Below are 22,842 nucleotides of genomic sequence, written 5' to 3'. Positions count from 1 at the left end.
CAGGTGCACCGTGGTACGCACGACTCGCTGAGCTCCATTTTCTAGGCGGGGAACTCTGAGGCCTGACGCCCACGAGGGGAGCGGCAGCGACTTGACGCACCTCCTGGGCAGCCAAAACAAACCATTGCAGAGGATTCTTGTCCCACGCAACGAGCAGCCCCAGCCATGAACTCTGCAGCATCCCAATTGTCCAGAACGCCCGAAACTGGCAATGAATACTGACACCAAGGCGGTTACTGCGACGGAAACATGGCGGCCAAAGCCGCCTCATCCATCGCCTGCGCGATGTCTACTGACGACGCCTGCGCGATGTCTACTGACGACGCCTGCGCGATGTCTACTGACGACGCCTGCGCGATGTCTACTGACGACGCCTGCGCGATGTCTACTGACGACGCCTGCGCGATGTCTACTGACGACGCCTGCGCGATGTCTACTGACGACGCCTGCGCGATGTCTACTGACGACGCCTGCGCGATGTCTACTGACGACGCCTGCGCGATGTCTACTGACGACGCCTGCGCGATGTCTACTGACGACGCCTGCGCGATGTCTACTGACGACGCCTGCGCGATGTCTACTGACGACGCCTGCGCGATGTCTACTGACGACGCCTGCGCACTGCAAGGTGGGCGCCGCTCTCCATTTTCTGAGCAGTCTCCTACTGCCATCTAGTGTTGACTACTGGGATATCGGCTGAAATACCCCCAGAGAGAGTGCGTCACAGGCCTTTTGACAGACTGTGGTGAATTGATACATAGCTATGTTTGCTGCATTTTAAAGTGAGCCTTGACTCCACACTTGAATGCTGTTATAACCCCTACAAAAACTAATGGACAAAAAAGACCAATGGGTTAGGGAGTGAAGGCCTTTAGGTAATACAGGAGCGGGTGGTTAGTAGCCAGCTCCATTGTATCAAAATACCTCATTTTGTTTATCCATTCATCTGTCGATGGACCCCTGGGTTATTTCCATCTTTCGGCTACTATAAATAATGCTGATATGAACATTGATGTCAAATATCTTTTTGCGTCCCTATTTCAATTGTGTGGAGTACATACCTACTATTGGGATTGCTGGGTCGTATATTAATTAATTCTATATTTACCTTTTTGAGAAACTCCCATTGTTTTCCACAGCAGCTGAACCATTTTACATTACCACCAGCAATGCACAACACCTGTTAATTTCTCCGCATCTTTACCCACACCTGTTAATTTCTGTTTTTTTGTTAATAACCATGCTAGTTGGAGTGAAGTACTATCTCCATGTTATTTTGATTTGCATTTCCCTAATGATCAATGATGTTGCGCATCTTTTCATGTAATTATTGGCCATTTATGTATTTTATTTAGAGAAATGTCTATTCAAATCCTTCTCTTGTCTCTTAAATGAGTTATTTGTTCCCGTTGTTGAGTTCAGGAGTTATTTATATATTCTGGATATTAATCTCTTATCAGAAATACGATTTTTAAACATTCTCTCCATTCTGGGGGTTGTCTTTTCCAATTACTTTTTATATGGGTTATATGATTTAATCACAGTGTCAAAGGCACGTTTAGCGTGCACCCACCATAGCACTGTATGACTTTTATAGGCTCTCGAAACATCTATCCTGCGACCCCTGCAGGCAAGAAGATAGAGAGGGTACTCCAGCCGGTATCCCCGTATTCCTCCCTAGATGGCAGTAGGAGACTGCTCAGAGAAGAGAGCGGCGGATTCCGCAGTGGAGCGCTCCCGCAGGCGCTCCCGCGGGCGCCTCCAGCAGAGCTCGCGCAGGGGCGCACGGGGGCGGCAGTGTAAGTAGTCGCCATGTTTCTGTCCCTATCACTTTCTTGGGGGTGTCACTGATCACTGGCTATTGCGACTACCAGACGCTCTGGACACTTGGAACGCTCCTGAGTCTGCGGCTGGGTCCACTTCCTGAATGGTACTAGGATCCCCGCCTCTGGTTTCTTTTGGCTGCCCCCGAGCTACCTCAGTCTTTTTCAATGTCAGGCGGTCCAAGTTCCCTGTGGTGAAAATGGAGCCCAGTGAGTCGTGCCCATGGCAGCGCACCTGGTTTTGCAGCGTGGGCAGGTCACAGGTGCATCTTCCACGGGGATTTGAGCCAGCGTGCACCCCCATAGCGCGACTGAGATTCCAAGTCACACCCAGGTTTTGGCCTCGCAAATCCGCCTCTGCTCCCAGCTGGCACCTGAGTATGCAGGTCGCAGCCCGCGATTTAGAAACACCAGCACCCGGGTGAATGCCCACGGCTCCTCAGCTTTCGCTGCACCGACGTCTGCACCACGCCCGTCAAGCTCAGCTGCATCCTGACTCTGGGTTGGAAACTTCGTGGTGGATGATGCCTGTAACTACCCAGATGAAATCAAGACGCAACAGCCCGCATCGAGGGATGCTTAGGTGAGAGATCCTCAGCATTTGTGTCTCTAAAGAAGCCAAAGGGGGCCTTTGAGGTAATCCGCTTTACATATTTGAAAAGCCCATGGATAATCACAATAATGTTAGGAATCTCACACCCTCTTTGTGCTTCCAGCACCAAAAGAACAGAAGCTAGGTCAGTGAACAGGGTAGACGCATAGGTAGAAGTGCCGGGCAGCCAGGAAAGATAGAGTGAAACGTATCTTTAAATCAAGAGTTTTGTTTTCACTTTTACATATTTCTGGGCATTTTAAGTTGACAACACCAGGATATTTATTATTTATATTTATTATAAATAATGTATTTATAATAAAACTAAATAATATATTTATATTTACTAAATAAAACTAACCGGGAAAATGTATACAATTTGACCTAAACTTTTAGGATCAAAGAAGAACTAGAACCACGGAATAAATTTAAAAGGAAAGAGGTGTAAAAAAGGACTGCACAGTCCTTGGAGAAATGGCACATTCTAGATCTGGAACAGAAAATATACACGATGAATCTGGAACATCTTGTGCCAGAAAATAAGGAAGTGCTGAAAATAACAATTACAATAATGATATAACCCCACATTGATCACAATATGTCAAAGGGGCACAAGGGCCAACAGAAGAGCTCCCAGTGGCCAAAGCTGGAACAATTTGAGCAAGAAATGAATTCGGTGGTATTGGGTTATGACCCTACTGTGGTCTGAATTTTTGTGTCCCTCCAAGATTCACGTTGAAACTTAATCCTCAATGCAACGGTGTTAAGAGGTAGGTTTATAGGAGATGATTAGGTCACGAAGGCTCCTCCCTCATGAGTGGGATTAGTGCCCATATAAAAGTGCTGGAGGAAGTCTGTTCTTGTTTCCCCTTTCTGCCATGTGAAGATACAGTGAGAAGATGTCATCTTTGAAGCAGAGAGCAGCCCTCACCAAACACTGACTCTGCAGGTGTTTGAAAGTTTGGACTTTCAAACTTCCGGAAACTGTGAGAGATAAATTTTTGTTGTTTATAAATTACCCAGTCTAAGGTATTTTGTTATAGCAGCAGGAATGGACTAAGATAAACCCAAAGTTTAAAATAGATACTCATGAGTTCCTACTGGTATAAATAAATGATTGAATAAATAAGTGGGGAGAAGAGACAAATCTCTAATACAGAAGAATTCCAAGTAATATATATAAATACAGCACCATCAAGGAAGGAAAGCCCAACTCCTCACCTTTTAAAATGCAGGCTGCAAATAATGACCTGGCTCCAAAAAGTTCAATGTGGAAAGGGGAGAAAAAGAGTAACTTTACACTGGAGAAAAATACCACATCAGCCAGGTAATCGGTGTCATAATCATCAATGATAAATCATGTTGACAGTATCTCCTTGATAGGATGTGATAGAAATGGTACTTTACCTCTGTTATCTTGCTCCCCAAAACCAATAATGTCAGTCTAATCATTAGAGGGAAAAATCACACAAATTCCAGTAGGGATATTCTACAACCTTACCAGTGCCCTTCAGACCCTGGTAAGGATCTGAAGCATCTTGTGCCAGAAAATAAGCAAGTTCCTTACCAGTACTGCTCATAACTGTGAAGGTCATCAAAAACAAGGAAAAATCTGAGAAACTGTCACAGTCAAGAGGAGGCTAAAGAGACAGGACAACTAAATGCAATGTGTCCTGAATAGGATTCTGGAACAGAAAGAGAACATCTGGTGAAAATGAAGAAAACCTAGATAAACTATGGACTTTAGTTACTAACGGGGTATCAATATCCTTTCATTAATTATAATAAAATACTAACGTAAGAAGCTAAAAATAGGGGAAGCTTGTTTCAAGGTATTTGGAAGCTTTTTATACTAGCTTCTTAATTTTTCTGTAAATCTAATGCTGTTCTAAAAATAAATTATTCTTTAAACTATTGAAAACTCTATTTAAGTGGTAGGTTTAAGATAGCCACAAATTCTTTCTGTTCTTCCCATTGAAAGGTGGAATTGAATCCCTTCCTCTTCAATCTGGGCTTACCTTGTGACTTCCTTGACCAGTAGAATGTGGTGAAAGTGTCTTGATTTCCATGTCAGGGACATGATTTTCATCAGCTTCTTGGAATACTTGCATGCGGAGCTTGGCTTCTGTAATGGTTAATACTGACTGTCAACTCGATTGGATTGAAGGATGCAAAGTATTGATGCTAGGTGTGCCTGTGAAGGTATTGCCAAAGAAGATTAACATTTGGGTCAGTGGTTTGGGAAAGGCAGACCCGATGTTAATCTGGGTGGGCACCATCTAATCAGCTGCCAGCTTGGCTAGAATAGAAAGCAGACAGAAAAATGTGAAAAGACTAGACTGTCTCAGCCTCCCAGCCTACATCTTTCCCTCATGCTGGATGCTTCCTGCCCTCAAACATCGGACTCCAAGTTCTCAAATATCAGACTCCAAGTTCTTCAGCTTTGGGACTCGGACTGGCTTCCTTGCTCCTCAGCTTGCAAACAGCCTATTGTGGGACCTTGTGATCGTGTGAGTTAATACTATTTAATAAACTCCCATATGTGTATATATACATACACATATATACATATGTAGATATACATACATTAATTATAATAAGTATACATATACATATATGGGAGTTTATTAAGTAGTGTTAACTCACACGATCACAAGGTCCCACAATAATAAGATATATATATGTGTGTGTGTATATATATCTCCTCGTTCTGTCCCTCTAGACAACCCTGACTAATACAGATTTCTTGGGAGGAAGCCCAAGTAGCCCTGTGGAGGCACTAATATGAAGAGGAACTAAGACCCCCCTAGCCAATTCCCTGAACTGAGCTCCCAAATGACACCCAGCACCAGTTTCTCAAGCACATAAATGAGCCATTCTGGAAGCAAATCCTCCAGGCTCAGTCAGGCCACCGTAGCTAACACTGTGCGAAGGAGAAATGAGCCTTCCCCACTGAGACATTCCCAAGTAATGTATTAGAGAAGGAAAGAAATGTTGATTTTTTAAGCTACTAAGAAAGGAAAGAATATGCCTTGTAATTATGTGCCATCAATCAAGTTTTTCAGCAAAATCATTTTATGTGTTACAATAATTTGGCTTCTCATTACAAAAAAATACTTTCAGTCATTCTGACCATTCTATCTTTAAAGACTTCCAGTGTCCAGAAAAGAAGTTGAGATTGTGAGTCTGTAATCCAGGATTGAGGATCCTGACTGTAGAAGAGAATGTGATGTCAGAGTGTTGAGATATTTGCCAAGTTCTCGAGAATGATCCCAGAATGATTCTCTGTCAGGGAAGTTCCAGGCAGCATGGACTGGGTGGAAGAGTGCTGTTACTCTTGTGTTAGTAGAGACTGTGCCAGTTCAGTCTCTGGCCATTTTTCTGGGCCACATAGGGTGTGGTAACTTTGTCTCCCTTTGGTTACAGGACCGCATCCATCACACAGAGGGCCTAGACCTGGTGCAGCACCTGGCTGGTTATCTTGCGGGTGATAGTGTTATTCTGCTAAGGCCCCAAGGCTTCCTATGAAACTACATGTGTATGAGTCAGACATTATACCCCAGGCTAGAAATAGGTCAAGGGAGCTCCAGTTACATAATATTAAGGAAAGAAGGAACTCTAATTGCAATTACAAGAATAAGGAGGCCTATTAGGGCATCCTGATCATATCTTTAGTGAGTGTTCACTATCACTATCATGATAGTATTTTGTAGGTATCATTTAAAATACTTCTTAACCTGCCATTTTGAAATAATTTTAGATTTACAAGAATGTTGTAAAGCCAGTACAGAGTTTTGATCTTTCACCCAACTTCGTCTAATGTTAACATCTTAAATGATCCTAATACAATTATTGAAAGTAGGAAATGAATGTTGAATCTACAGGCTTTATTTTAGTTTTGTTGGTAGTCCCCTCCTGTCCACTTCCTGCTCCAGGATCCAATCCAGAATCCCACATTACTTTTGATAATGTCTCCTTTGTGCTCTCCCAACTGGGATAGTGCTTTGTGTTTTCTTGAGTCTGTATTTCTCTATTTGGTATCCATTAACTACAGGGTTTAACTCATGGCCAAAGGTATCTGCATCTCCCCTGAGATCCAGAGCCCCTGCTCTGAACCATCTCCTTTATCTCTCTTACACACCAAGCCAACATTTTCTCTGCCCTAAGTCAACCCAGGGCCAGGTACCAGACAACTAGAGGCTGCCACTATATTTCACACCCTGCCAATATTATTCAAACTGACCAGTTGTGAGCTGCATCTCCTGCCCTGTTCTGCCTTTCCCACAGAACACATCATAAGGGCTCTGGCCTAGGTTTTTGCTCACTCCTGCCTCTGTCTCCTGATCACACCTGGGGCTTCCCCACATGCCCCTGCTTCACATTCTGTGCCTCTAATTTCTACAGAAACTGTGAGTGACATTAAACATCTTTCAATGGCATTGGCATCTCCCTGTCATCACCTCCATTGATTAAAATCCCATGGGTATAAATGAGACAAATACTTCTTAAGACTTACCTCTCTGCTAAGCTTTGGGTGGTCTAGAATGTGCATGTGCAGACCAGTCTTCATCCAGGAACTTTGGTGGACCCCACGTGGATTTGGGGGGCTCGCACTTCTTCACTGATGCCACACCTAAGGGATTCCAGTTCCATCAAGCCATCCAGAACCTTAGTTCTGCGGAACTGCTGTGCTATACTCAGATCCTTGCTACTTGCACTTCCGTTGGGAAACTGTCCCCAGGCAGAGTCCAAATATCCAGGTGTTCACTCTGTGACTTTACTTTCAGAGATTGACATGTTATCCTGTCTTCGTTCACCACCTGAAAATAGTGGCCTCATTTGGTTCATCCAGTTTTACTGTTGTCCATAGCAGGAAAAGTAGTCTCGTTGCAGTCACTGCCCTTAATGGCTGTAAGTTGGAGAATCCTCACCTTCATTTTTTTCTGTTTTGAGACAGGGTCTCACTCTGTAGCCCAGGCTAGAATGCAGTAGTGTCATCTCAGCTCACTGCAACCTCTGCCTTCCAAGTTCAAGCCATCCTCCCACCTCAGACTCCCGAGTAGCTGGGACTACAGGCACGTGCCACCATGCCTGGCTAATTTTTTATCTTGTAGAGATGGAGTTTCACCATGTTGCCCAGGAGTTGCTGGTCTCAAACTCCTGGACTCATGTGATCCACCTGTCTTGGCCTCTCAAAGTGTTGGGATTATGGGCGTGAGCCACCGTGCCCAACCTCCTTACCATTTTTGAAGGCTATTTTAGAAAGGTCTTTGTTGGCTGTTATTTTCTTTTACCTCTGTAAAAATATTATTCCACCACTTGGAATTATGAATTCATTCTGCTGGTGTCCATGATCAGCAGACCAGGCTTACACTTTCAGGAGTCCTGGTTTCACACTACCTCCTGTCTAATGCAAGTCACTACTGTCTTTGTCTTACACCTCCCCATCCCCACTTCAATGAAGATTATTTATTTGGTTCCAGGACCATACCCATTTATTCGTGTGTTTATGTTTATTTGATATGAAACTTCTCCAGATCCCCGGATGGGAGAGAAGCAGAACCAACTAGTGATACTAGTGATATAAGAGGAGTACGGGAAACCAGAAAGAGGGTGGCCTTTCAGGGAAGAGTATTGTGCTTGCAGAGAGGCTGTGTCTTCTCCTTACCCCCAACATAGTCAAGGGAGAGGCAAATAAGACTTGTGTCCTCATTCAGTGCATACTGAGCCCCTGAACTTTGCTGACTTGCTGGTATGCCGCTGGCATGAGGGAAAGCACATTGAGGAGGTTGGCTGAGCTGATACACATAGGCAGAGAAAAAAAGAAAAAAAAAAACAGGATCATGTCTTTTGAGTTCCTGATTCCTGAGAGTCATGGAAGGTGAATCCCATGCAGGCAAACAAACGCCATCTTGGGATTCTAGAGAGCATCATGAATGGAGGACCGCAGGCTTGTTGGGAGCTGTACTCCACTGGGCAAATATCGCAGACCTCTGGAGAGTATGGTGCCATGCCATCACCTGGGGTCACCTGGTGATTAGGCGATTCAATTTGAGCATGATTAATTTTTCCCCCAAATACAAAACATTGACCAAGAAAAACCCTTCAAAACACTTTGCACACACCCAAAATAGAGTCCAGATGCCCTGATAAGGAGTATTTCAGGCCCACCCATGTAAGAGAGAGGGTGAAGCAGGTACTTCTGGCTCCATGAACTGCCGATGTGCCTCCATGTTTGAGAGGAGCTTTATTTTGACAAAATGTAGGACAGCTGATGAGCCTGTAGATTTGACTCTCTGATGTTGTAAGTGAGGGTGCTTCTCCTTTAAATATCTGTATGGTCATCACTTTTCACCTAAGAGGGGATTGGGCATTTTGAGCTGGGTGATGGGTAGTTAAGTCAGCAGCTTTCTGGACTCTGCACAATCACACAACCATTAGTAACACCACCAGAAATAAAATTTCTTTTTTTTTGTTTAGTTATTGAAATACATTTAATGCTTGGTATTGTGAGCGTGCAGAAGAAAGAAAATAAGACTACAAAATGAAATAAGGGCTAGAATTTAAAGCCAATGTATAGGAAATGTTCTCAATTGTGCAAGTGATTAACAGCCAGATGTTCCCCTATGATTCTGAACATGAGTCTCCAGTGCCAAGTTCCAGCCCGAAGTCTGTTGGACTCTCAGAGAAAATGTATAGTACAAAAGCAGCCAAGACTTGCATGACGTCAGCTCTTATTTCTCCTTGAGTTTTTGTCCCGTGGATGTGAATCACTAAGAACACATGCATTCCTCAAGTTTTAGGAGATAAGGCAAAAAAAAAAAAAAAAATCTTAGGGATTTGCTTCAATTCTTATTTGAGCTTCGTGGGATGCAAACATAGGAAACTAAAGCAGAAATGAGTATTGCTTCAGTAATCATGAGTCCACCCAGCTTAGTGAACAAAACAAGCGTTACCCTCCTAACCTTCCTGATAACAGGAATGTCTTGTTTGAAGTGTTTGGAGTCAGTGCATTTTACTGGCTGCCATTCAAAATATGTTTCAATTCTTAAAACTGAAACCCTGGACCTGTTCGTTCATGTTTATTGCTTTAGTCTAATCTATTGTTTGGATTTTTCCCTATGCATATGGCTCAGAGCATCTTACACAATTTGCTTCAGAATTTTCACATCTATTGCTGTTGACTAAACACTCTAATTAAAGTGCCCAAATATGTACATACAAGAATATTTGTTGCAGAATTTTTAGGGTAAGGCTGAAATATTGCAAACAACCTACATAATTTTCAAAAAGAAGACAAATGAAATAAATTACAATTTATCCATAAAATAGAAATCTAGGCAGCCATGAGAATTATCTGTGATCTGTGGGCTTTTAGGGCTTCAAGGGGGGGATGTATGATATCTTATTTATAAGAAGGGAAAAGTGTGGCATATATGTAGACTTATATGTATTCAACTATACAGAATTTATGGGAAAATACAAACACTACATCTTAAATGCAGTTACCTTTGGGGAGGGTAGGAAGCATGATAAAAATTATCAATGCTCACCATGTAATCTTTACTTCTCAGACTGAACATTTTCATTAGAATACATTTGTTTCTTATCTGTATTATTATTTTAGGTGATATTTGAAAATTGAGTGAGAAAAGTCAGTCAGATGAGAGAGAAGAATACAGAGGGTAGGAAGAGACAGAGCAAATGACCTCAGCAACACAGAATCCAGATGGGGAGAAAACTGGGGGAAAGAGGTGGAAGATTTTGCTCATGGCATTGGCAGTGCCTGGCCTCTGAGGTGGGCTCTAGAACAAAGTCCTCCACTCCCTCTCATGTCTGGGGACAGTCAACCATGTGAAAAGGTTTTCCAGGGAGGCATTTTCTCTGACCACCTGTTCTATACAGTACCGATGGGACAGCTTTCCCACGTACTGCCAGCAGCCCCGATCCAGAACTCAGCACTGCCCCTCCAGTCAGAATCAGAGGACCGAGGGGAAACATGCTCTCCTATCCCTAATCACAAATGAAACTGTCTTTAGCATGAAGATATTCACTTGGTGAGAACTTAAGTCAACTGGACAAAGAGATGTAGGTCTCCAGTGCTCAGAGTGAATGTGTCTTTTGCAAAATCCCGAATGTGATTGCCCTGAGGCTGACATGGGGCCACAAATGCCTGAGTCATCTCTACCTCTTCCTCTATGAAACCACATAATTGCCTCAGACTGAGCTCCCAATGCACTTAATTGTTTTGATCAAAGTCTTTCCCGGCGGTTCCTCAGAAGGAAGGATTGGGTCTGGAGGCCTACCCAGGGAGGGAGTCAGAGGCCGCCCAGAGATGAACAATTCTATCTGTGTGTGCACCACCCTCCTACCAGACTTTGAAACCCTTCAACAAACAAGGGCTTTGGGATCCCCAAAATGAATCCCAAGCCCCTGTTTACAGAATCAACAAAGCAGGATGACAAATAAGGGAAAAGTTCAAATCTGGTAAACGTATCCCACAATTTGCAAGCAAAAAAATTGAGAACTATTTTTTTCAATTCAGCACACAATTAAGAATCATGTTTGCATTCAGTCTTGTTTTATGTTGGATTCCATCATGATGAGATTCGACACTCAGAGCTCGAGGTCTTTAATATCTTAATGTACCCTGTATCCCAGGACCTCAGATTACTGTGTAAGCCACTGCAAGGAAACATCAGCTCTGTCTGCCCTGGTGGGTCTTTCTTCATCTGGAGAGATAAAGAGATTGTTTAAGATTGGTGTTCAGAGACACATGGTGACACATGGTGGCTGAATTGGTTGAAGAGGATCTGTGACAAAAGGTGGAGAGATGGAGAACAGAGCAGGGTCCCCTCTTGGGAGGACCCAGTTATTGAAACTCCTTTTCTGCTGCTTTCTCCCCGCTTCAGCCTGGAGCATGGCAGGGATTCCTACCTGGGTCCTTCTTTGATTATGGGGGAAGGTGCAGTCAGAGTTCACACCTGAAACCTTTTGACTCAAAGTCTTTTGGCCCAAGGGACCAAAGAATGTTCGTCATCATTGCTGGAAGTGGAGCATAGGAGCAGGTGAATCCACACCTGGGAAAATGGCACTAGGGCTTACTCATGGGCTTAGCCATGGAGCAGTTCTCCATGATGTCACAGATCTGGTTTCCACACCTGGGGGCTGGCTGACTGACTCTTTCCTGAGGGATAGATCAGATGTGGGTCCCAGAGAGAAATAAACCTGGCTCCCAACCTGGGGCCCTGTCAGAGCCCCATCCTGCAACCCCACAAATTCCTCCTCCATTCTGCTTGTTCATCACTCTTTCCTCGCCTGAAACTCACTCTGAGCCTGAGCACACGTAGATGAGGATGCAGACAAGCCTCTGTGGGAAACGAATGGGGTCAGCAATGAGGCTTATGTGCAGTCATCTGTTTCCTGCCTGGGGAATTTTCTAGGCTAGCTTTTGTTCTGGCTAAAGCTCAGCGTTACTTTGGGGCTAATTCTTTTGGGATCGGGCTCATCGGGGTAGGGGCACTATTCCTGGGAGCTGGTCTTGGGCTCTCTGGAACCCAGGAAGGTGAAGGCATGCAAGGAAGCTCATAAAAGAGCTGAGATGAGAATCCAGGGAAGGGAGTGAGCTTCCTGGATGAGTGGAGGGCAAACTGGGACTGAGGTGCCACAGAGGCAATGAGGAAAACAGCGAGGGCCTGGGCTGAAAGCGGATGTCCAGACAGTAGTGTTAGGTATAGGCAAAGGTGGATATGCTGGGGCTGGGGTTGGAATTGAGATTGGGATCATCCTTACTAAAGGTTTGGCTTCTGTTTGCCGTGGCTTTGAAGCAGGCACAAGGAGAGTGGATGGGAGAGTGTCAGAGGATCTGAAATGGGGAATACGATTGAAGCTTGAAGCCCCTGTGAGCCTCTGGGAGGTTCTTTTATTGACCACAGCAAGATTGCAGAGTTCCCACTCCCAAACCTCTCCAGTGAGAACCAGGCTGGACATGAGGACATGCCCTTGGCTGAAGGAGAGGAGCTGAGATGGTTTTAGGAGTACAATTGGGTGAACATAATTCATGTTTACTTGCTCTTAAATGTTTTCATTCCTCAACTTTAAATTTAAATGGTTGATATAGGTTGAATGTCCTCTCCAAATCTCATGTTGAAATATAATCACCAGTATTGGAGGTGGGGCCTGGCAGGAGGTGTTCGGGTCATGGGGAAGATCCCTCATAGCTTGGTGCTGTCCTCACAATAGTGGGTTCTTGCAAGATCTGGTCATTTAAAAATGTGTGACACTTGCTCTCAGTCTCATTCCCACTCTAGCCATGTGACATGCTTGCTCCTGCTTCACATTCTGCCATGAGTAAAAGGTCCCTGAGGCCTCACCAGAAGCCAACCAGATGCCAGCACCATGCTTCCTATATAGCCTGAAGAAGCATGAGCCAAATAAGCGTCTTTTCTCTGTAAATTACCTAGCCTTGGGTATTTCCTTATAGCAATGCAAAAATGGCTTAATACACTGGTCCCTGAAGAAGTATTGGTACTTCTTTGGCTTTGAGTCTGCAGGAAAGTAGAGAGAGCTTTCATGGATGCTGGGAGTTGGGTGTTCCTAGTTACGGTTGCCAGTTTAGCAAATAAAAACATAAGAATGCCCACTTAAATTTGACATTCAGATAATTTAAACATTTTAGTATGTTTTGGGTAACACTTGGGACATACTTACACTAAATATTTCTTTGTTGCTCATCTGAAATTCAAACTTAACTAGAAGTCTTGTATTTTATCTGGCAGCTGGATTCCTTGATATATGGTGTCAAGATGTTTAAAGATCTTTGGCATCAGGCTTTCAAGAAGATGGTAGGTGCTGGCTCCCTGTGGCTTTACAAGCTCACGCTTCACCAGAAATCAAGAAAAAAAATCACCTGGCTGAGAGGGCCATGCTGAGCTAAGTTCTACTTTCAGCCTTAAGGGTCTCTCAGGGGCTACTTTGATGGGATTCTTTGGTTCTCACTTACTTTGCTTCATGGCCGTTTTGACATTCAAACCCACATACCCTCTGCCTGCTCCCAGGATTTTTTTCCAAACTCCTAGCAACTGGTTCCTGGCTGCTTCCATGGATCTTCTGACACATCACATTTTACCCTCTAGAGAGCAGCCCTGAGAAATATATCAATATAGGGCAAGAACTGGAGAGAAACAGATTCTACAGAAAATCCCCTAAGTGAGAAAGAGGCATAATCATTGTGCTCCACATTTCTGTGGACAATATCCTGGGGCTAAGGCCCGGACTGGAATCTGACTCATTCTTTCTTGGAAAGGCTTTCAGCACATTTGCTTAATATCTGCAGAGGGATCTGTAGCAGCACCCAATAAATAAATGCCGGCCAGGCGCGGTGGCTCAGGCCTGTAATCCTAGCACTTTGGGAGGCCAAGGCAGGCAGATCACAAGGTCAAGAGATTGAGACCAGCCTGGCCAACATGTTGAAACCCCGTCTCTACTAAAAATACAAAAATTAGCTGGGCATGGTGCCATGCGCCTGTATTTCCAGCTACTTGGGAGAATCACTTGAACACAGGATGCAGAGGTTGCAGTGAGTGAGATCACGCCACTGTACTCTAGCCTGGTGACAGAGCGAGACTCCATCTCAAAAAATAAAATAAAAAATAAATACCTAAGCCAATGTGGTGGTTCACATATGTAATCTCAGCAGTTTGAGAGGCCAAGGTGAGTGAATTGCTTGAGCCCAAGAGTTTAAGACCAGCCTGGGTAACGTGGCAAAACCCCATTTCTACAAAAAAAAAAGTATAAAAATTAGCCTGGCATGGTGGCACATTCCTGTAGTCCCAGCTACTCAGGAGGCCTAGGCAGGAGGTTGAAGTGGGGATTGCTTGAGCCCATGAGGCAGAGGTTGCAGTGAGCTGAGATCATGCCACTGCACTCCAGCCTAGGCAACAGAGCAAGACCCAAAAATAACAGAAGTAAGTCCTTATCAATAATAATATTGAATGTAAGTGGGCTAAACTCTCCATCTGAAAGACATAGAGTGGCTGATTGGATTCAAAATCAAGAACCAACGATCTGTTGCCTACAAAAAACATACTTTACCCATAAAGACACACAAAGCCTGTATATAAAGGGATGGAAAAAGACATTCCATGACAATGGGAACCAAAAAAAGAACAGGAGTGCCTATACTTATATAAAAAAAATAGATTTCAAGACAGAAGCTACAAAAAGAGACAAAAAAGTCACTATATAATTATAAAGGAATCAATTCAGCAAACAAATATAACAATTTTACATATATACACCAACACTGGAGCACCCAGATATATAAAGCAAATATTATTATGGCTAAAGAGAGAGATAGGCTCAATATGATAATAGCTGGAGACATCAACACAACACTTCCAGCATTGGACAGATCTTCCAGACAGAAAATCAACAAAAAAAATTGAACTTAATCTGCACTATAGACCAAATGGACCTAATAGATATTTACAGAACATTTCATCCAATAGCTGCAGAATACACATTCTTTTCCTCAGCACATGGGTCATTCTTAAGGATAGACCATATGTTAGATCACAAAACAAGTCTTAAAACATTCAAAAATTGAAATAATATGAAGCATCTTCTCTGACCACAATGGAATGAAACTAGAAATTAATAAAAAGAGGAATTTTGCTATGTAAATACACAGAAACTAAACAATATTACTGAATGACCAGTGAGTCAATGAGGAAAGTAAGATAGAAATTGAAAAAAATATTGAAGCAAATGACAATGGAAATACAACATACCAAAATCTATGGGAAACAGCAAAAGCAGTACTAAGAGGGAATTTATAGCTATTAAAAAAGAAGAAAAACTTCAAATAACCTAATGACGCATCTTAAAGAACTAGAAAATCAAGAAGCAGCCAAATCTAAAATTAGTAAAAGAAAAGAAGTAATAAAGATCAGAGCAGAAATAAATGATATTGAAATGAAGAGAAGAACACAAAAAAAATCAATGAAACAAAAATTTGTTGTTTGAAAAGTTAAAATCAACAAACATTTAGCCAGACTAAGAAAAAAAAGAGAGGGGATCCAAATAAATGAAATCAAAGATGAAAAAGGAAACATTATGACTGATAATGCAGAAATTCAAAGGATTATTAGTGGCTACTATGAGCAACTATATGCCAATAAATTGGAAAATCTAGAAGAAATAGATAAATTCCCAGACACATACAACCTGCCAAGATGGAACCATGAAGAAACCCAAAACCTGAACAGAACAATAGCAAATAATGAGATTGAGGCTGTAATAAAAAAAGTCTCCCAGTGAAGAAAAGCCCAGGATCTGATGGCTTCACTGCTGAATTCTACAAATATTTAAGGAAAACTAATACCAATCTTTCTCCAACTACTACAAAAAAATTGAGGAGGAGGGAATATTTCCAAATTCATTCTGAGGCCAGTCTTACCCTAAAACAAAACCTGATAAAGACACATTTGAAAAGAATACTACAGGCCAATATCTCTGATGAACATTGATGCAAAAATCCTCAACAAAACACAAGCAAACTGAATTCAGCAATACATTAGAAAGATTATTCATCATGACCATGTGGGATTTATCCCTGGGGTGCAAGGATGGTTCAGTATATGAAAATCAATTGATGTGATACATCATATCAACAGAATGAGGGACAAAAGCCATATGATCATTTCAATTGATGCTGAAAAAGCACTTGATAAAATTCAACATCCCTTCATGATAAAAACCCTCCAAAAAACAGGGTATAGAAGGAATATACCACAACATAATAAAAACCGTATATGACAGACCCACAGCTAGTATCATACTGAATGGGGAAAAACTGAAAGCCTATCCTCTAACATCTGGAACATGACAAGGATTCCCACTTTCACCATTGTTATTCAACATAGTACTGGAAGTCCCAGCTAGAGAAATCAGGCCAGAAAAAGAAATAAAGGGCGTCCAAATTGGAAAGAAATAAGTCAAATTATCCTTGTTCACAGATGATGTAATCTTATATTTGGAAAAACCTAATTATTCCACAAAAAAAAAAAATACTAGAACTGATGAATAAATTGAGCAAGGTTGCAGGATACAAAATCAACATATGAAAATTAGTAGCATTTCTATATGCTAACAGTGAACAATATAAAATACAAATTTTAAAAGTAATCCCATTTACAATAGCCACAAATAAAATGCCTAGGAATTAACAAAAGAAGTGAAAGATCCCCATAATCAAAACTATAAAACATTGATGAAAAATTGAAGAGGACACCAAAAAATGGAAAGATATTCCATGTTCATTGATTGGAAGAATCAATATTGTTAAAATGTTCATACTACCCAAAGCAATCTACAGATCCAATGCAATCTGTATCAAAATATCAATGACATTCTTCACAGAAATAGAAAAAACAATTCTAAAATTTATGTGGAACCACAAAAGACCCAGTATAGCCAAAGCTGTCCTAAACAAAAAGAACAAAACGGAAGGAATCACATCTCCTGACTTCAAATTATGCTATGTATCTACAGTAACCAAAACAGCATGGTACTCTCATAAAAACAGACACATAGACCAATGGAACATAATCAAGGACCTAGAAACAAATCCACACACCTACAGTTAACTGATTTTCAACAAAGATGCCAAGTACATACACTGGGGGAAAGTCTCACTGATCTCTTCAATAAATGGTGCTGGGGAAACTGGATATCCATAGGCAGAAGAGTAAAACTAGACCCCTATCTCTCATCATATACAAAAATCAAATCAAAATGGATTAAATACTTAAATCTAAGACCTGAAACTATAAAACTAGTACAAGAAAACATCAGGGAAACTCTCCAGGACGTTGGTCTGAGCAAAGATTTCTTGAGTAATACCTCACAAACACAAGAAACCAGAACAAAAATGGACAAATGGATCACATCAAGTTAAAAAAGCTTCTGCAGGCTGGGCACAGTGGCTCACACCTGTAATCCCAGCACTTTGGGACGCCAAGGTGGGTGGATCACAAGGTCAGGAGATCGAGACCATCCTGGCTAACACAGTGAAACCCTGTCTCTACTAAAAATAGAAAAAATCAGCTGGGCGTGGTGGCGGGGCCTGTAGTCCCAGCTACTCGGGAGGCTGAGGCAGGAGAATGGCGTGAACCCGGGAGGCGGAGCTTGCAGTGAGCCGAGATCGCGCCACTGCACTCCAGCCTGGGCGACAGAGCGAGACTCCCTCTCAAAAAAAAAGAAAAGAAAAGAAAAGAAAAGCTTCTGCACAGCAAAGGAAACAACCAATGAAGTGAAGAGACAACACACAGAATAAGAAAAATATTTGCAAACTACCCATATGATGAAAAATTAGTAAAAAAAGAAAAGAAAAGAAAAATTAGTAACCACAATACCTAAGGAGCTCAAACAACTCTATAGGAAAAAAATATAATAATCTGATCAAAAGAATCGGTGAAAGATCTGAATAGACATATATCAAAAGAAGACATACAAATGGCAAACAGGCATATGAAAAGGTGTTCAATATCACTGATCTTCAGAGAAATGCTAATCAAAACTGCAATGAGATATCATCTCACCCCAGTTAAAATGGTTTATATCCTTAAGACAGGCAATAACAAGTGCTGGCAGGGATGCGCAGAAAAGGGAACCCTCATACACTGTTGGTAGGAATGTAAATTAATACAACCTCTGTGGAAAACTGTTTGAAGATTCCTCAAAAAACTAAAAATAGAGTTACCATATGATCCTACTGCTGGATATATACCCAAAAGAAAGGAAGTTAATATATTGAAGAGATACCTGCACTTCCATATTTGTTGTAGCACTGTTCATAATAGCCAAAATTTGGAAACAACCTAAGTATCTATGGGGTACTTACACACAATGGAGTACTATTTAGTCATAAAAAGGAAAGAGATCCTGTCATTTGCAACAACATGGATAGAACTGGCGGTCATACCAAGTGAAATAAGCCAGACACAGAAAGACAAACATCACCTGTTCTCACTTATTTGTGGGATCTAAAAATCAAAACAATTGAACTCATGGAGATAGAGATTAGAAGGATGGTTACTGGAGGCTGGAAAGGGTATGGGTAGGGGGCGTGGTTAATGGGAAAGTGTATTGAGGGTAGGAGGGATGGTTAATGGATACAAAAATATAATAAATGAATAATATCTAGTATTTGATAGCACAGCAGAGTGACTATAGTCAATAATAATTTAATTCTACATTTTTAAATAACCAAGAGTGTAATTGGATTATTTGTAACACAAAGGATAAATGCTTGAGGAGATGGAAACCCCACTTACATGATTATTATGCATTGCATGCTTGTATTAAAACATCTCATGTATCCCATAAATATATACACCTACTATGTACCCACAAATATTAAAATTAAAAATAAGAATAAATATTTTGGCTTTTCTAGGTCCTGTAACAAGAATCAGCATGTAAACTTCCAGGAAGAAAAAAGCTGTTGGAATTTTTTTTTTTTTCAGGTGGAGTCTCGTTCTGTCACCCAGGCTGGAGTACAGTGGTGCTATCTTGGCTCACTGCAACTTCCGCCTCCCGGGTTCAAGCGATTCTCCTGTCTCAGCCTCCCAAGTAGCTGGGATTACAAGCACGTGCCACTATGCCTGCCTACGGATTTTGATTTTGATTGCACCAAATCTATACCTCATTTAAGGAGAATTACTTATTAAAGATATTAAGAAATCCAATCCATGAGCATGGAATAGCTCTGTTTATTTCAAAATTCTTGAATTTATTGCAGCAATGTTTTGTAACTGTGTTAAGATCTTGTACACTTTTATTAGATTTATTCCCAAGTATGGGTCTTTCCTGACCCATCTTATTTAATTGAATTTGGTTTACTTCCACTTAGTGCCTCAATTTGGCTATTGATGTTGAAGTCAATAAATATGGAGCATCTCCTCTGTACAGGGCTCTGTGCTAGATGCAGAGTGTATGGCAAGACATTTCTATTATAGTGCAGGACATGAAATGGACATTAAAAGGATAATTATTGAAATACCATCTCTTTTAAAGTGCATGTAGGGAAAGTAAAGGTTTCAAATGGGAGTTGATAAAAGGGAACCTTGACAAAATCTGGGGAGTGAGTGAGTGAATGCTTCTGAGGAAGTGCTCTTTGAACTGAGTTAGTGATGACATAAAAGAGGACAGAGGGATCGTGTATGTGTGTGTGTGTGTGTGTGTGCGTGCATGTGTGTTCTAAATGTTCTTTTGAATAGAGAAAAGGGAGGCTTTGGTGATAGCTCTGGAGGGCATCTGTAATGATTGCAATGAATTTAAATAATAGAGTAAGTGCCCCATCACTCCGTGCCAATTCAGGGTTTATATTCACTTTGCTGAACTACTAACTCCAAGCTCTTTCTACCACAATAAAAATAATCATACATGAGTAAAGGTCGTTCTTAATTAAAGGCAAGGACGCTTGACCGAACTTGGGTTCAAGGCCCATCTTAGGCAGATAAGAATCCTTCCTAAGACTTAAGAGGATGGAGGCCCCTCTTAGTAAAGTCCCTCTCTATGTGCTAAGAACAGGTTTGGCACTACAGGATGTTAAGTGCTATTCTCTTTGGATTAATCTGCCTTGCAGTCTTTGCTGATGGCTGTGGGTGACAGGATTAGGCATGTACAGGATCATGGGACAATAGGACATGGGGAACTTTTCTTCTCCCCAAAGGGGGAAACTTGAGAGCTGATGGGACTGCTGGAAAAGATTCCTTCGCAACCAAGAAGGGGCGGCCTAAACTTTTGATTCAGTGTGGCTGCAATGGGTGAGTCTTTCTCTGGCCTCCCTGAGTTCTTTGCCTTCCCTACCCTGCCACAGGCAATGCTTTTCTCCCTTTCTCTCCTTTCTCTTTTCTCTCTTTTCTGTTACTCAGGACAACTGTCTGCTCCTTCATCTTGCCCAGAGACCACATGTTGAAAGATGTCCTTGGGAGCTTAACCTTGTAATGATGTGGCAGTACTTTCTCCTGGCTCTACCTTCCAGGGAACATGAATTTAGGGGTTCATATCACAGTTAACTCTAAAAACTATCTTGAGCACTTAAAAGCCTGTGCAAGCTCAAAATTGGCTGCTCTAGGCTCCTTCTGGGAAAAGCAGCAGAAACTGCTCAGTGCTGTAGCTCAGTAGGTAAGGCTGTGCCATTCTCCAATGGTGGCCTGGGTTCAATCCTGGCTTAGGGAATCAGCACTTTCTGGTTTATATCTGTGTGACCTTTACCATTTGTTGATTCTTTTCCCCTCCACCAACCATCTTGAATTTTCCTTTCTCTGAGCATTTGGAAGGTTTTCCTTTGGTAAAGTTCAAAAGCCAGAAATATTGGCAGTTTGGCCTGGCTAAAGTTGGGTAATAAGAAATTTTAAAGGATTTTTTAAGAGCACTATGGTTAAAAGTCAGCTTTTTCAAGTTCTAGCATCATGGAACTCCTTGGGAAAAACAGGAAGTGCTACAGACCACGTTTTGGGAAAAACCTGTTTTCCTCATGAAACCCTAGGAATTAAAAGTGGATAGATTCCTCTCAAAATCGAAGACTCTGTTCTGTTTCGCACTGTGTTATGTGATGGTTTTGATTTGGGGGAATATCAGAAATTACTTTGCATTATGAGAGAACTTTGGTGTGTAATAACTAGATAGGAAATATACTTTGGTAAATAACTAATGGCAGTGGTTTGGGAATATATGGCTCTTTGCTTTTTCTTGGAACAGAAAAGCATGCTCTTGACCACCTAAAAAGTATGGAAATGCCCTTTCCCCCCACCCAGACATAAGACTCCTATGGGGGATGGGTTAATCACAGAATGGGCTGATTGACTTTGGGTTGCCTAGCAATTAAATGCATGGTAAAATTATTGTATTGTCTTGTTCTATAGCATTTCTTTTGGGGATCCAGGACCTGGTGTAAAAATGAGGCCCTTAATTTTTGGGGATCTGTTTTTGCCTTCCAGCTGTGCCTGCTTGTTAGGCTGTAGAAACTGCATGCTTTCCTGGCCCTGTTCCTCCAAAGGCTCCACCCTGCCAGTAATCCAATTAACAAACTGGCAAATGAACAATCTTACAACTACTGGATCTTCTTCTGTCTGTCTGTGTATTTACATGTGTTGTGTGTAATGTTTATATAAAAGAGCTTTAATTAATTGGTTTAAAAATAATAGCTTAAATCAAATATTTTCTCAGAAAAACAAAAACTATAATGCCTTTTAGTTCATGTGACTTATGTAATCTTCAGGAAAAAAAGTTTTACATGCAAGGTGTATAAAAAAAGTGAAATGTGTTTTTGGTAAAAGATTATAAGAAGGCATGGGAATGTGGATTGTTTTTGCCTAGATTAAAGGGTTGAAGGATTGTTTTAAGTTTTAAGATAGAATAAAGCTGAAGGTTTAAGCAAGTTATGAAAGGTTTGTGAAAAATTGATCTTGTGAAAGAAATTCTGTGTATGAACATGTTGGCTAAAGTTAAAGGGGTATTACTCAGTTTTTTCCATGAATTGAACATTGGAATAAAAGTACAAAAGGTTTATCTTAGAGCACTGATCTGCTCTTTAAAGAAAATCTGTTAAGGGTTAATAAAAAGTTTACGAGAATCTTACCTTATGGTCAAACTGATTAAGGTTAAATAGATTTGTCTATAAAATTTTATTAAGAATTAGGTTTAACATTAATAGTACACTAATGCAAAGGTGGCATTTGGCTTATTTGATACAAAAATCATACAAGAAACACTGTCAAATATGAAATGATGTTTGGCTTTCTTTGGGCTGTATTTGTGTAAATATGTATTGGTATGTGTTCCCAAATCATGAGAAACTCTTATTATTCTAATATAACTTAGTGTACCTTATCAGTAATAATTATAATTGTTACGTTAAATTATTGTGTGCCACAAGGTAACCAAATATCTTTGTCAATCGTATCTTTGACTATGGCTGTCCTAAGACTTTATGTCATCCACAGATCATTGCTTTCTTGTTTTAATCCTCTTCAAAAGGTGGTTTGTAATCAGCTATAGGACTCTAGCAGATATTCTTAAATGCAGGTTTTCTGATAACTTTGGAGATTGTGACATTAGAATACAGGAAAAAACTTTCAGGACTCTCATGGAGAGCTGAAATGTTCATGAATATCAAACAGAACAGAAGTTATCTGTATGGACTGAACTAATAGAGGACTGAAGTAATCTTTTTCGGCTTTTTGCTTAAAATGTTGCGGATCCTTTGTTTTGTTTTTCAGAGTCAAGGAAACTTTTCTCTTGAGCTATTGACAGCTTAACTCCTGTGAACAAAATTTGGAGCATATTTGTTTCTCTCTGCCTGATTTCTCCAAAATTTGGAAACTATTTGTGAGTATTCTTAACTTATAGCAATATAGT

The 22,842-nt window shown here is 41.2% G+C and overlaps 1 long non-coding RNA gene across 1 annotated transcript; it reads right to left on the bottom strand.

Annotated features, from left to right (window-relative positions):
• Positions 1-2,673: 2,673 nt before the first annotated feature.
• Positions 2,674-22,708, bottom strand: LOC134729634 (uncharacterized). Its single transcript, XR_010110900.1, has 3 exons — positions 6,932-22,708; positions 3,983-4,540; positions 2,674-3,399 (listed from the first exon to the last, which is right to left on the bottom strand). It is a non-coding gene; the product is annotated as an uncharacterized LOC134729634 (long non-coding RNA).
• Between the last annotated feature and the right edge of the window lie 134 nt (positions 22,709-22,842).

Source organism: Pan paniscus, chromosome 20 (assembly GCF_029289425.2).
Source record: "Pan paniscus chromosome 20, NHGRI_mPanPan1-v2.0_pri, whole genome shotgun sequence".
Taxonomy (NCBI): domain Eukaryota; kingdom Metazoa; phylum Chordata; class Mammalia; order Primates; family Hominidae; genus Pan; species Pan paniscus.
Note: the sequence above shows the minus strand (reverse complement) of the source record. Positions and strands in the feature narration are given on the sequence as shown.